The sequence below is a fragment of the Echinops telfairi genome, unplaced genomic scaffold (genome assembly GCF_000313985.2).
Source record: "Echinops telfairi isolate 266 unplaced genomic scaffold, ASM31398v2 ScPeMD7_60;HRSCAF=208, whole genome shotgun sequence".
NCBI lineage: Eukaryota > Metazoa > Chordata > Mammalia > Afrosoricida > Tenrecidae > Echinops > Echinops telfairi.
Window position 1 is genome coordinate 42,699,640 of NW_022103958.1, and position 9,981 is coordinate 42,709,620.

Consider the following 9,981-nt stretch of genomic DNA (forward strand, 5'->3'; position numbering starts at 1 on the left):
AGCAGTCCTGCCCTGCCCTATGTCATCCGGAGTCTGGATCGACTCAAAGGCAATGGGTTTCTAACAATATGGAAGACAGAGCAAGGGCACATTTAATCGTGCCCTTTTGGTAAGCACGTGTCCATTTCAGAGTGAGGTGCAAACTGTGGAAGACTCCGGCGCAGTGGCTTAGGGGCTGAAGGTCAGCAGCTCAGGCTACCCAGCCGTGCTGAGGGAGAACGATTCACCTTCCGGCTCCCACAAAGACTGACAGCCCCAGGCACCCACCGGGGCCTTTCTACTGGGTGCTACAGAGCCACTGTGTGCTGGAATTGACTCGATGGCAGGGAGTACCAAATGTTTAAGGATTTCAGATGCTCATTCCATTTTTCCTGGGTCTCTAGCTCCGAGAGGTCTTGGATCTGCTACCCAAAACTTTTCAGTCATCATCCTTCATGAAAGGGAGCCCTCCCCTGGGGCCGGCTCCTAGTTATCTCTGGGGGTGGGGGTGGGGGGCCTTTCAGCCTTTCTCAGGGCCCCTGGCATTGACAGACTTGCTAGCCCACTGTATCCGTCAGGCCTGTGGCAATGATACTAACTTTCTTAGGACAAAGTACTGACCACTGATCACAGTGGCAAGATAAAAGGGACATTCTCAACCGACAACTTCAAACGGAGCTCTCTGAAGGTCTTAACCAGTTTGCTGTTTCATAAGGCTACTGGAGTGTAACTGAATACCCCACCCCTCTTGGGTTTTTGCAGTATTTTTTCCCCCTGCTTGACTAAGAAAAGGCTGCTTTTCTCTGTAGTTTTAACGAGTGCCAGTCATTAAAAAGATCACTTCGCAGACGTGTTGTAAACAGAGGGCACCATATGTGCCTGCTCAGCAGAAGGCAGGCGCTCAGTAAACACTGTGGTAGGAGGGACTCATGGCCTCGCCTCTGCGGGAAGTAGCACACACAGGAAATGGCCTGGATGACCAGGAGGACACCGTGTGACCATTTAAACCAGCTCTGTTCGCCGCTCTGATGGATTACTGCAGCGCAAAAGGCAGCTAACTTCAGCAGTGAGTCAGGGTCCCCTATCTCGTGGGGGAGGGAAGGAGGGAGGGCAGAAAGCCCTTGCTGGGTGTTCAGGTAGCAACAACCGTGTTTGGACACGGCTCTTCTGATGATTCAGGGGTGAGTCAGTTTTAAAGTTCTGGGGCAGCTCAGGCAAGATTGAGAGATGAACTCATCCAGGCGCTGATTGGGCAGGAATCAGATACCATCAGCAGATTGGTGGTGTGGATGTGTATGGGAAAACAACCTACCCCAAGGCACAACTAGGCTCTACTTGGAGAAATCAGACTGCGGGATAGTCAGCTATTGGGTGACTATGGTGTTCAAATGTCCCCCACGTCCTGCCGTAGTCCAGGGGACTTCACTACAAGTCAGTCTCTGAGCAATGTCCCCAGAGCTAAAATGAGGTGGTGTTAAGGGAGCTGGGAAAGAGAAGCAAGGTTTGGGTAGTAGCGGAAGGAGGGGCCTTCAAAAACTTCATGGCAAACTTCCATATCTCTTCACTTCGTTTTCCCACAAATCTCCTGGAACCCCTTGGGATGGTAGCACAACGTCAGGAACTTTATGCCTCTCTCTCTCTCTTGAAACAGTTCTCTTGGCATGTAATTAACAGATCGTACAATTCAATAGTTCAATCATATCAAGAAGGGTTGTACAATCATCATCACAATCAATTTTAGAACATGTTCTTCTTTCTGGTTCTCCTCGCGATGAGCTCCTTTATGGATTTCTCTTATTCAATCTTCACAGGAAGCGAGGAAGAGTGGGTACAGGGCATTCTTACATTATACAGAAGAAGCAAATGAACCCCCCCACCAAAAAAAAGAAGTAAATAAAATGAAACCCCCCAAAGCCAAAGCATGTCGTTGTGGTCAAGGCCGTTCTGACCCAGAGAGATCCTCTTGGGTGGAGTAGAACTGTCCCACAGGGTTTCCCAAGTTGTCAGCCTCACAGAAGCCGACTGCATGGCCACGTTTCTCCCACGGACGAGCAGGAGAGTTTGAACTGCCGACTTGTGGGTGCCAGCAGACCTCCTGAAGCAAAACCCAGAGTTGTACAAACGCCCAGTCCTAGTCATGGAACTAGTGTAATTCATAGCTCCCATTTCAAAGACGCACTCAGTCTCACTGGGTTGTTGACTCAGGTTGGGGCTGAAAGAGTGGGGGAAGCACTGCACCCCACTGGTGGCTCAGATTCCGTGTCACATGATGGCTAGTCCTCCAGCCAGCAGGGCACACAGCAGGCATGTCTGTGTGTATAGTGTTAAGGAGGGAAGGGGGTACTGAGACAGACAGACACGCCTGCTTCTGCTTTTCTTTCTTTTTCTACATACTATTTTTATTGACGTAAGTTACACATTCCAAAATATCCATTCACATACAATTCAGTTGTTCAGTCCCAGTGGGCGGGGCTACACAATCATCAATGCTATCAGCTCCCTGCCGCCCCCCCTGCTTTTCTGTTTGGTCACAAACACACACACACACAGTTCCACCCACCACCCACCCAGATCCCTGGGTTTATTAGGAAAGGAACATGCCACGATTCAAAATAAAAAACAATCCAGGATACAATTTTCAGTCAAGATAGCCACCTGCTGTTAGTGCTCACATGCACATCTTTTCCTGGCCCTTGATCTCTGGTCCTTGACCCACAATGCCAAGAAACCCATTGTTGCGTCTTGGGCTGGTCTTTTGCCTTTGCCACTCCATTTCTGCTGCTGCTGCCTGCTTGTCTTCTCTCTCCATTTCCAGTGGCACAGTTCTCAGTCTCGGATGTATTTTATTTTTTTAAAATCATTCTATTAGGGACTCGTACAACTCTTATCACAATCCATACATAGATCCATTGTGTCAAGCACATTTGTACATTTATCGCCCTCATCATTCTCAAAGCATTTGTTTTCCACTTGAGCCCCTGCTGGATGTATTTTTAAATCCTAAACCAGAGGAAAATTCCCAGAGGAAAGTCTGGGGGCAGGTATGGAAAAATGCTTTCTGAGGTATTGCGGGGTGGAAATAAATCGTTCCATTAAAGATGATTTGTGTGTTACAATTTAAAGATCCCTACTCCTTGACCACAGCCATCCCACTGAAACATTTCTACAGATGTACAAAATGTGTAGAAGAGTGTTTTATCACCAGGTGGCTTCACTCCTGAGGACCTGGCACGCTTCCGGGAATGGGGAGCTCCACAGTGCAAACAAAAAGTCATTGCTTTCATGAAACGTGAGGCCTGTGATGGAGACAGACATGTGCATGGACAATAAGTGTCCAAAAATGACCATCCAAAAACCCACTGCCATCAAGTCTGCAGCAACCCTGGAGAACAGAGCAGAATTGCTCTCGAGGCTTTCCAAGCTTTCCATGTCTACAGGAGCACACAGCCTCATCTTCTGCTATGGGTTTGAACCCCCAATGTTTCCTTTAGCAGCCCAAAGCAAGGATGTTACTGTGAGGCTAGTCCTCACACTAAAGTGCACCTGACCCGAGCCACCGTATTCCCAGTCACCTCAGAGTCGGACGCTGAATTAGCAAGACTGAGGAAACGACCGTGCACTGCCAAGAGAACGAGCAAATCTGTCGCGGGAGAAGTATAGCCAGAGTGCTCCTTAGAGGCCAGGATGAGGAGACTGTCTCGCGTAGTGTGGACGCTATGAGGAGACCCCAGTGCCTGGAGAAGGACATCATGGTGGGTAAAGAAGAGAGGTAGCAGAAAAAGAGGAAAAGCCCCGGACAAGATGGGTTGACACAGTGGCTGCAACACTGGGCTCGAACATAACAGCAATTGTAAGCATGGCACAGGCCGGGGTGGTGTTTGGATAGAGGGTGGCAATGAGCCAGAGCTGACTTGACAGTACCTAACAATAGCAGCCCAATGCTGCCAACGGTCTTGCCACCAGGACTCCGTTCAGTAGTGATAAGTGAGATACATATAGAAAGTAAGCAGGGGGAGGGAGAAAGGCAGATAAAGGATTCAGAAGTCATAGGGGGGTTGGGAGGGGTGCCAAAAAAGATGAACACACTTGCTAATCAGAAGATTCCTGGTCTACCCAGAAGCAACTTGGAAAAAAGAGCTAGTGCTCTCCTTCAGAAGACTCAGCCACTGACAACCCTCGGGGCACCATTCTCCTGAGCCCTGGGGCTGCCTGGCGTCAGAATCAGCTCCATGCAACTGGTTTGTGTGGTGTGTGAGTCAGGGCAGACTAGAGAAACAAATCTAGGGAGACTCATCTGTGCCTCAGAGTTTCATAGAAAGGGTAATTGTACATTAAGAGAGCATCCCAACCCATTCCAGTCCAAGCCCATAAGTCCCATATTAGCCCATATGTCCAATACCAATCTATAAAGTCCTCTTCAGACTCACAAAACACATGCAATGACGCCAAATGCAGGATGATCACAGGCCAGTGGACAGAAAGTCTTTGGATCCAGTGGTGTTGTAAGCATCTCAGCGCTGGCAGGGGTCTCCACGTGGCTCTCTCCAGCACCCAGGGCTGCATCAGGGTAGGTCCATGTGGCTTCTCCTCAGGAATGTCTAGGAGGAAGTGGACAGAGAGAGAGAGTGTCTCCCACCCCCAAGGAGGAATTACCGGAAATTCACAGAATCCTTAGGGGAAGGCCATGCCCACAGAGAAGTTTCATTGGCTATCATCTGATTGACAGAGTAGACTCCACCCCTTCATTCTTTTTTTTTTTTTTCATAAAACAAGATTTTTTGTTTTCAGCGTTTTCTTCCTCCCCCTCCCCGATTGCTAGCAGTTCGTTGTGTGTGTGTGTGTGTGTGTGTGTGTGTGTGTGTGTCATTGTCCCCAGCAGAGGTGGGGGTGGAATGGCTTGAGTTGTAAACTCTTCTCCCCGACACCCCTTCATTCTTAATCCTCAAATTGACACCAGCTTATGTCACTACCACTTGTGTGTATGAGCGTGCGTGAGTGTATGTGTTTTAAGAGAGAAACACAATTAGCACTATTTTAAATGGTATGATCAAGGAAAGCCTCTCCAAAGGGATGGCATTGGCCTTGGACACTGAGTGTAGTGAAGGAGTCTGTAAAGGGTGGGCTCCCGGGAAAGTCTACTCTACACACCTCGTAGCATCGTCATCAGTGGAAACCTCCTAATATCCATCACATGCTAGTGAACTACACTTTGCAAGATAGTGGGTTAGAGCTTCATGAGATGTCTACAGCCTCATGAAACAAGACGTTGCAAAGCTATATGATGCACCCATTAAAAAAACAAAACAAAAAATGAACATTAATAATCTAAAGCAAATGTATTTCTTATGGAAAAAGCATCTAAAGTAATACCCCAAACATGTCAAAGAAACTGAGGCCTAAGGGTGGTTGCGTGGCCTGAGTAAGAGAACAGTAAGTTAGAGTGCCTCTCTTCTGGAAGAGAGCCCAGACAAAGGCTTGTGGTTGTCTTTAAAACCGGATGGGCCTGATAAAGTTGACACAAGCCCTACAGGCCCCTGGGCTCCCCCTTTCCAACATTCCTGGAGCTCCCTTCTTCAGGTCCCTTGTGCTGAGCCCTCCTACCCTTTCCTGGCTCCCTAAAACCCTTAACTCCCTCGTGGAGCTGTGCTCTTGGGAAAGGAGCCTGCCTACTTTGTGGGGACTGGCTTTCTCGCCCATCTCAGGCTGGCCATCAGCCAACTCTGTGCTGACGGCTGTCAGTGGAAAGGGGCGGATAAGGAAGAGGGCTTCCTGATCCCTTGGGTTTATCGTGGCCTCTCTCAAAGTGCAGAATGGAAGGCTTTGTCCTAGATGACCAGCTTCCGAGTAAGATCCAAGCTTGCAAGACGGGATGGCTGCACACGTCTTCCAGTGTTGATCAGATCAACTGACTTCACATCCAGGTGACTGAATCAGCCAAGCCTTGCAAGGGCTTCAGACTTGCAGGGTCCTGTGTACCCCCCTCTGTGTGTCCACCATTATTAGAAACACGAGAGCACAAAACGATGACTAACATTACATACATGTAAAATAAATATACCCCAGAAAACAGCCAGTGCTCTGGCATACAGGTTATTTACATTTCTAGGAAGACAATCCTAATTAATAATATTGTCATCCTCCTTCCTAGTATTTCAAGGAGCCCTGGTGGTGTGTCGGTTAGGCATTGGACTGCTCATCACAAGGTCAGTGGTTCAAAACCATTAGCTGTTCCTTGGGATTCAGATGAGTCTATTTGTTCTCATAAAAATTTACAGCCTCTGAAACCCTCTATAAATTTGCTGAGTCAGAATGAAGGAGGCTTGTGCTGTAATGCCTTGTGCTGTAATGCATAGTTGAGCTGCTTACTGCATCAGCAGCAGTCTGAAACCACACCACGAGCCACATTCTACTCCCATAAAGGTTTATAGCCTCTGAAACCCAGAGGGGCAATTCTACCCTGTCCTACAGGGTGTCTCAGAGTTGTGATTGACTCCATAGCTATGCTAGTGGCTTCCTAGCATTTATGGCTTGTGTTTTGTTTTGTTGCCTAATTGCATTAACTAGCACTTCTAGAACAGTGGCCAATAGTAGGAGACACCTCAATTGCCTTACTTCTGGCTTTAATGAGGACATTAAGAAATTGGTTGAAAAAAAAAAAAAAAGAATATTGGTTGATGTTATGTGTGTATATGAGTGTGTGTAAATGGATAGGATTTACATTTGTATTAAAGAAATGTTCTATTGCTTTGTCTTTCAGAATATTTATCAGAGATGAATATTAAAGTCATATCAAATTCGGAGCCTCTTTTTTTTAAAGATCATTTTATTGGGGGCTCTTACAGCTTTTATAACAACCCATATATCAATGGTATCCAACATATTTGTACATATGTTACCATCATCATTTTCTAAACATTTACTTTCTATTTGAGACCGTGGTATCAGCTCCTCTTTTTTGCATCTTTTGATTAAACTTTTTCCATGTGTTTACTTATTTATATGGTGAACTAGGTCAATGGACTTTCTATTATTTTACTACTCTTCCCTTCCTGGAAGAAACTGTACTTATTAACATTGCTTTCAAAATATACTGCAGTTATGATCATATTATTTTGTTTAGGTGTTTTGTATCTATATTCATAAATGGAACTGCCCCATGGCTTTTTTGTTATTCGGTCTTTGTAAGGTTTGGCTTCATGAAGCCAAGCCTTCTTTCCCTCTGCCTTGGGACAGCTTTAACAGCATGTCCTTAGTCCTTGTTCTAGGAACCCCAGTGGCGTAGTGGGTTACACTTTGGACTGCTCACCACCAAGCCAGCAGTTCAAAACCTCCTGTTGCTTTGCAGGGAAAAAGTGATGCTTTCTACTCCCACAGGAGGTACGGGCTTGGAAATCCACAGGGCAGTTCTCCTCTGTCCTGAGGGTCACTACGGGTCAGCATCAGCTCAGTGCAATGGTTTGGGTCTGCGTTTAGGTCTGTTGACTTGGTTCCAACTCGGAGCAAATGACCCTTTGTATAATAGCATAAGAATGATTCATTCCCCAGGGAATCCAGGACGGATGAGCCCTATAGGACCAGTGGTGTGAGTGGCAAAACAGGGAGGGTGAAGGGAGAATGGGTAGGAAAGAGGGAACCGATTACATGGAACTGTGTGTGACCTCCTCCCTGGGGGACAGACAACCGAAAAGTGGATGAAGGGAGACGTCGGACAGGGCAAGATATGACAAAATACCAATTTATAAACTATCAAGGGCTCATGCGGGAGGGGGGAGCGGGGAGGGAGGGGAAAAATGAGGACCTAATGTCGGGGGTTTAAATGGAGAGAAAATGTTTTGAGAAACGATGTACAAATGCGCTTTACACAATTGATGTGTGTATGGATTGGGATAACAGTTGTATGAGCCCCTAATAAAATGTTAAAAAAAAAAAAAAAAAAAACCCCCCAAAAAAAGAAACCCCCCAAAAAAAGAATGATTCATTCCCTAGAAGTTTGGAATCAATTGCTCAATTACCTATTTAGGTCCACCTGCCTAAAGAATGCATAAAGCTGTCCTGGAAGAAATAGAGCTCGAATGCTTCTTGGAATTGAGGACGGCAAGTCGTCCTCTCACTTGTTTCGGACACATTAGAGTGGTGCAATCCAGTCCTCACACTCGGCAAAGCAGAGCGTTAGCGAAAGGAGACCCGCAACCAGAGGAGCTGGTCCAGGGCTACAACACTTCGTGAAACAGACCTATCATTACGAGGGCAGCGCAGGAAGGAGCAACAATTCGTTGTGTTGTATGTCTGAGGACGAGGTCGTGAATGGGATTGACAGATAATGGGCTTTCCCCAGCTATTCCCAACTCAGAGCTGCGAGGAGGCGGAGCCAACTTGCTGGCACTGAACAACAATTGCTTTTGACAGCGATATGATTAATTGCCCACATAAGACAAATGTCCAAAATATGAAAAACAAAACAAAGAACAGACGCTCACTGCCATCAAGTCAGTTTCGCCTCACAGTGACTTTCTAGGACGGCGGAGAGCTGTTCTGTGGGTTTCTGAAACGGGAACGTTTTACAGGAGTAGAAACCCTCCCCTCTCCCCGAGGATCGGCTGATGGTTTCAAACTGGTAACCTTGTGGTTAGCAGTCCAACTCAAACCCACGATGCCACCAGGACTCCTAAAGGAATTAGCATAACCATATCTAACACCAGCTACCCACGTGTCGCTTTCTCTCTCTGACTCTAACCATCCAGAGTCAGGTTAGCATCTGTCCTTCCCAACCAAAAGGCAAAAGCCCAGATCCCCAAACCCACTGCCATCAAGTCATGGCAACTCACAGTGACTCACTAGGACCACGGACAACTGCTCCACGGGGTTGCCAAGACTAACTCTTTGCAGGTGTAGAGAGCCTCACCTTCTCCTGCAGAGCAGCTGCTGTGCCCTTGACCACCCACCTGGAGGTTAGCAGCCCAATGCCAGGTAGCACAGTGTTCCAGGCCAAGTAAGGGAACATCACCCTCTGCTGGCTCTCACGGCTTCCAGTGGTGGGTTCAATAATTGCATGGAATGACTCACAGAGTTTATTATCTATACTTACAGTTAGCCATTTATTATAAAGAGAATGCATACAATGGAAGAGAAGTGGTCCCGCATTAATAGGCTTCCACTTTCCCCAGGGGCCGGCACACCTTACCCTGGACGCCCCCAAGGGAGCTCCCACCACCCAGAGCCCTTCAGTCCTGGGGACCTCAGTGAATATGCAGAATTGACTGCACAGGCCCTCTCTCTCACTGCTCCTACCGATTTACAAATGTATGCGTGTGGACTGGCTGTTTTAGAAAGACAAAGAGCACCTTAATTGCTTAGACTATTTTCAAAAGGACCAGTCCAGGGTCTTTTCAGTCACCTCATATGCATTTGAAAGCCGGACAATTAAAAATGGAAGACCCAAGCAGCCTTGATACATTTGCGTGGTGGTGCTGAGGGAGTTGACTGACTGTACCTTGGATTGCCAGAAGAACAATGAACAGCTCTGTCCGGGACGGAGTACTGGAGAAAGCACTCTGTAGAAGGCTCTTGCTGACTCTGGACATATTTTGAAGAGGGACCAGTCCCTGGAAAAGGAATTTATACTCAGTCAAGCGTCAGCAAAGAAGAGCAAGACTGGCAACCAGATCAGCTGACAGTCCCTGCCACAGTGAGCTCAAGGCTTCCTACTAGTGGGAGGCTGGTCCTGGACTGAACAATGTGTCCCTTTCTTTTTTTTTTTCAATGTGTCCCTTTCTTACGAGGAGGGTCCCTGTGAGTCAAAAGTGACCCGTGATATCTGACATGAGAAAAAGAAATAAGCAACACAGAAACAGTTTTAGGGTCTAAAAGAGACCCCAAGCTTAAAGGCTTGAAGGTAATCAAGCGGCCATCAAGCTCAGAAGCAACTAAGCCCACATGGAAGAAGCACACCAGCCTATGCAACCACGAGGTGATGGTGCCCGGCTATCAAAAAGTATAGCGTCT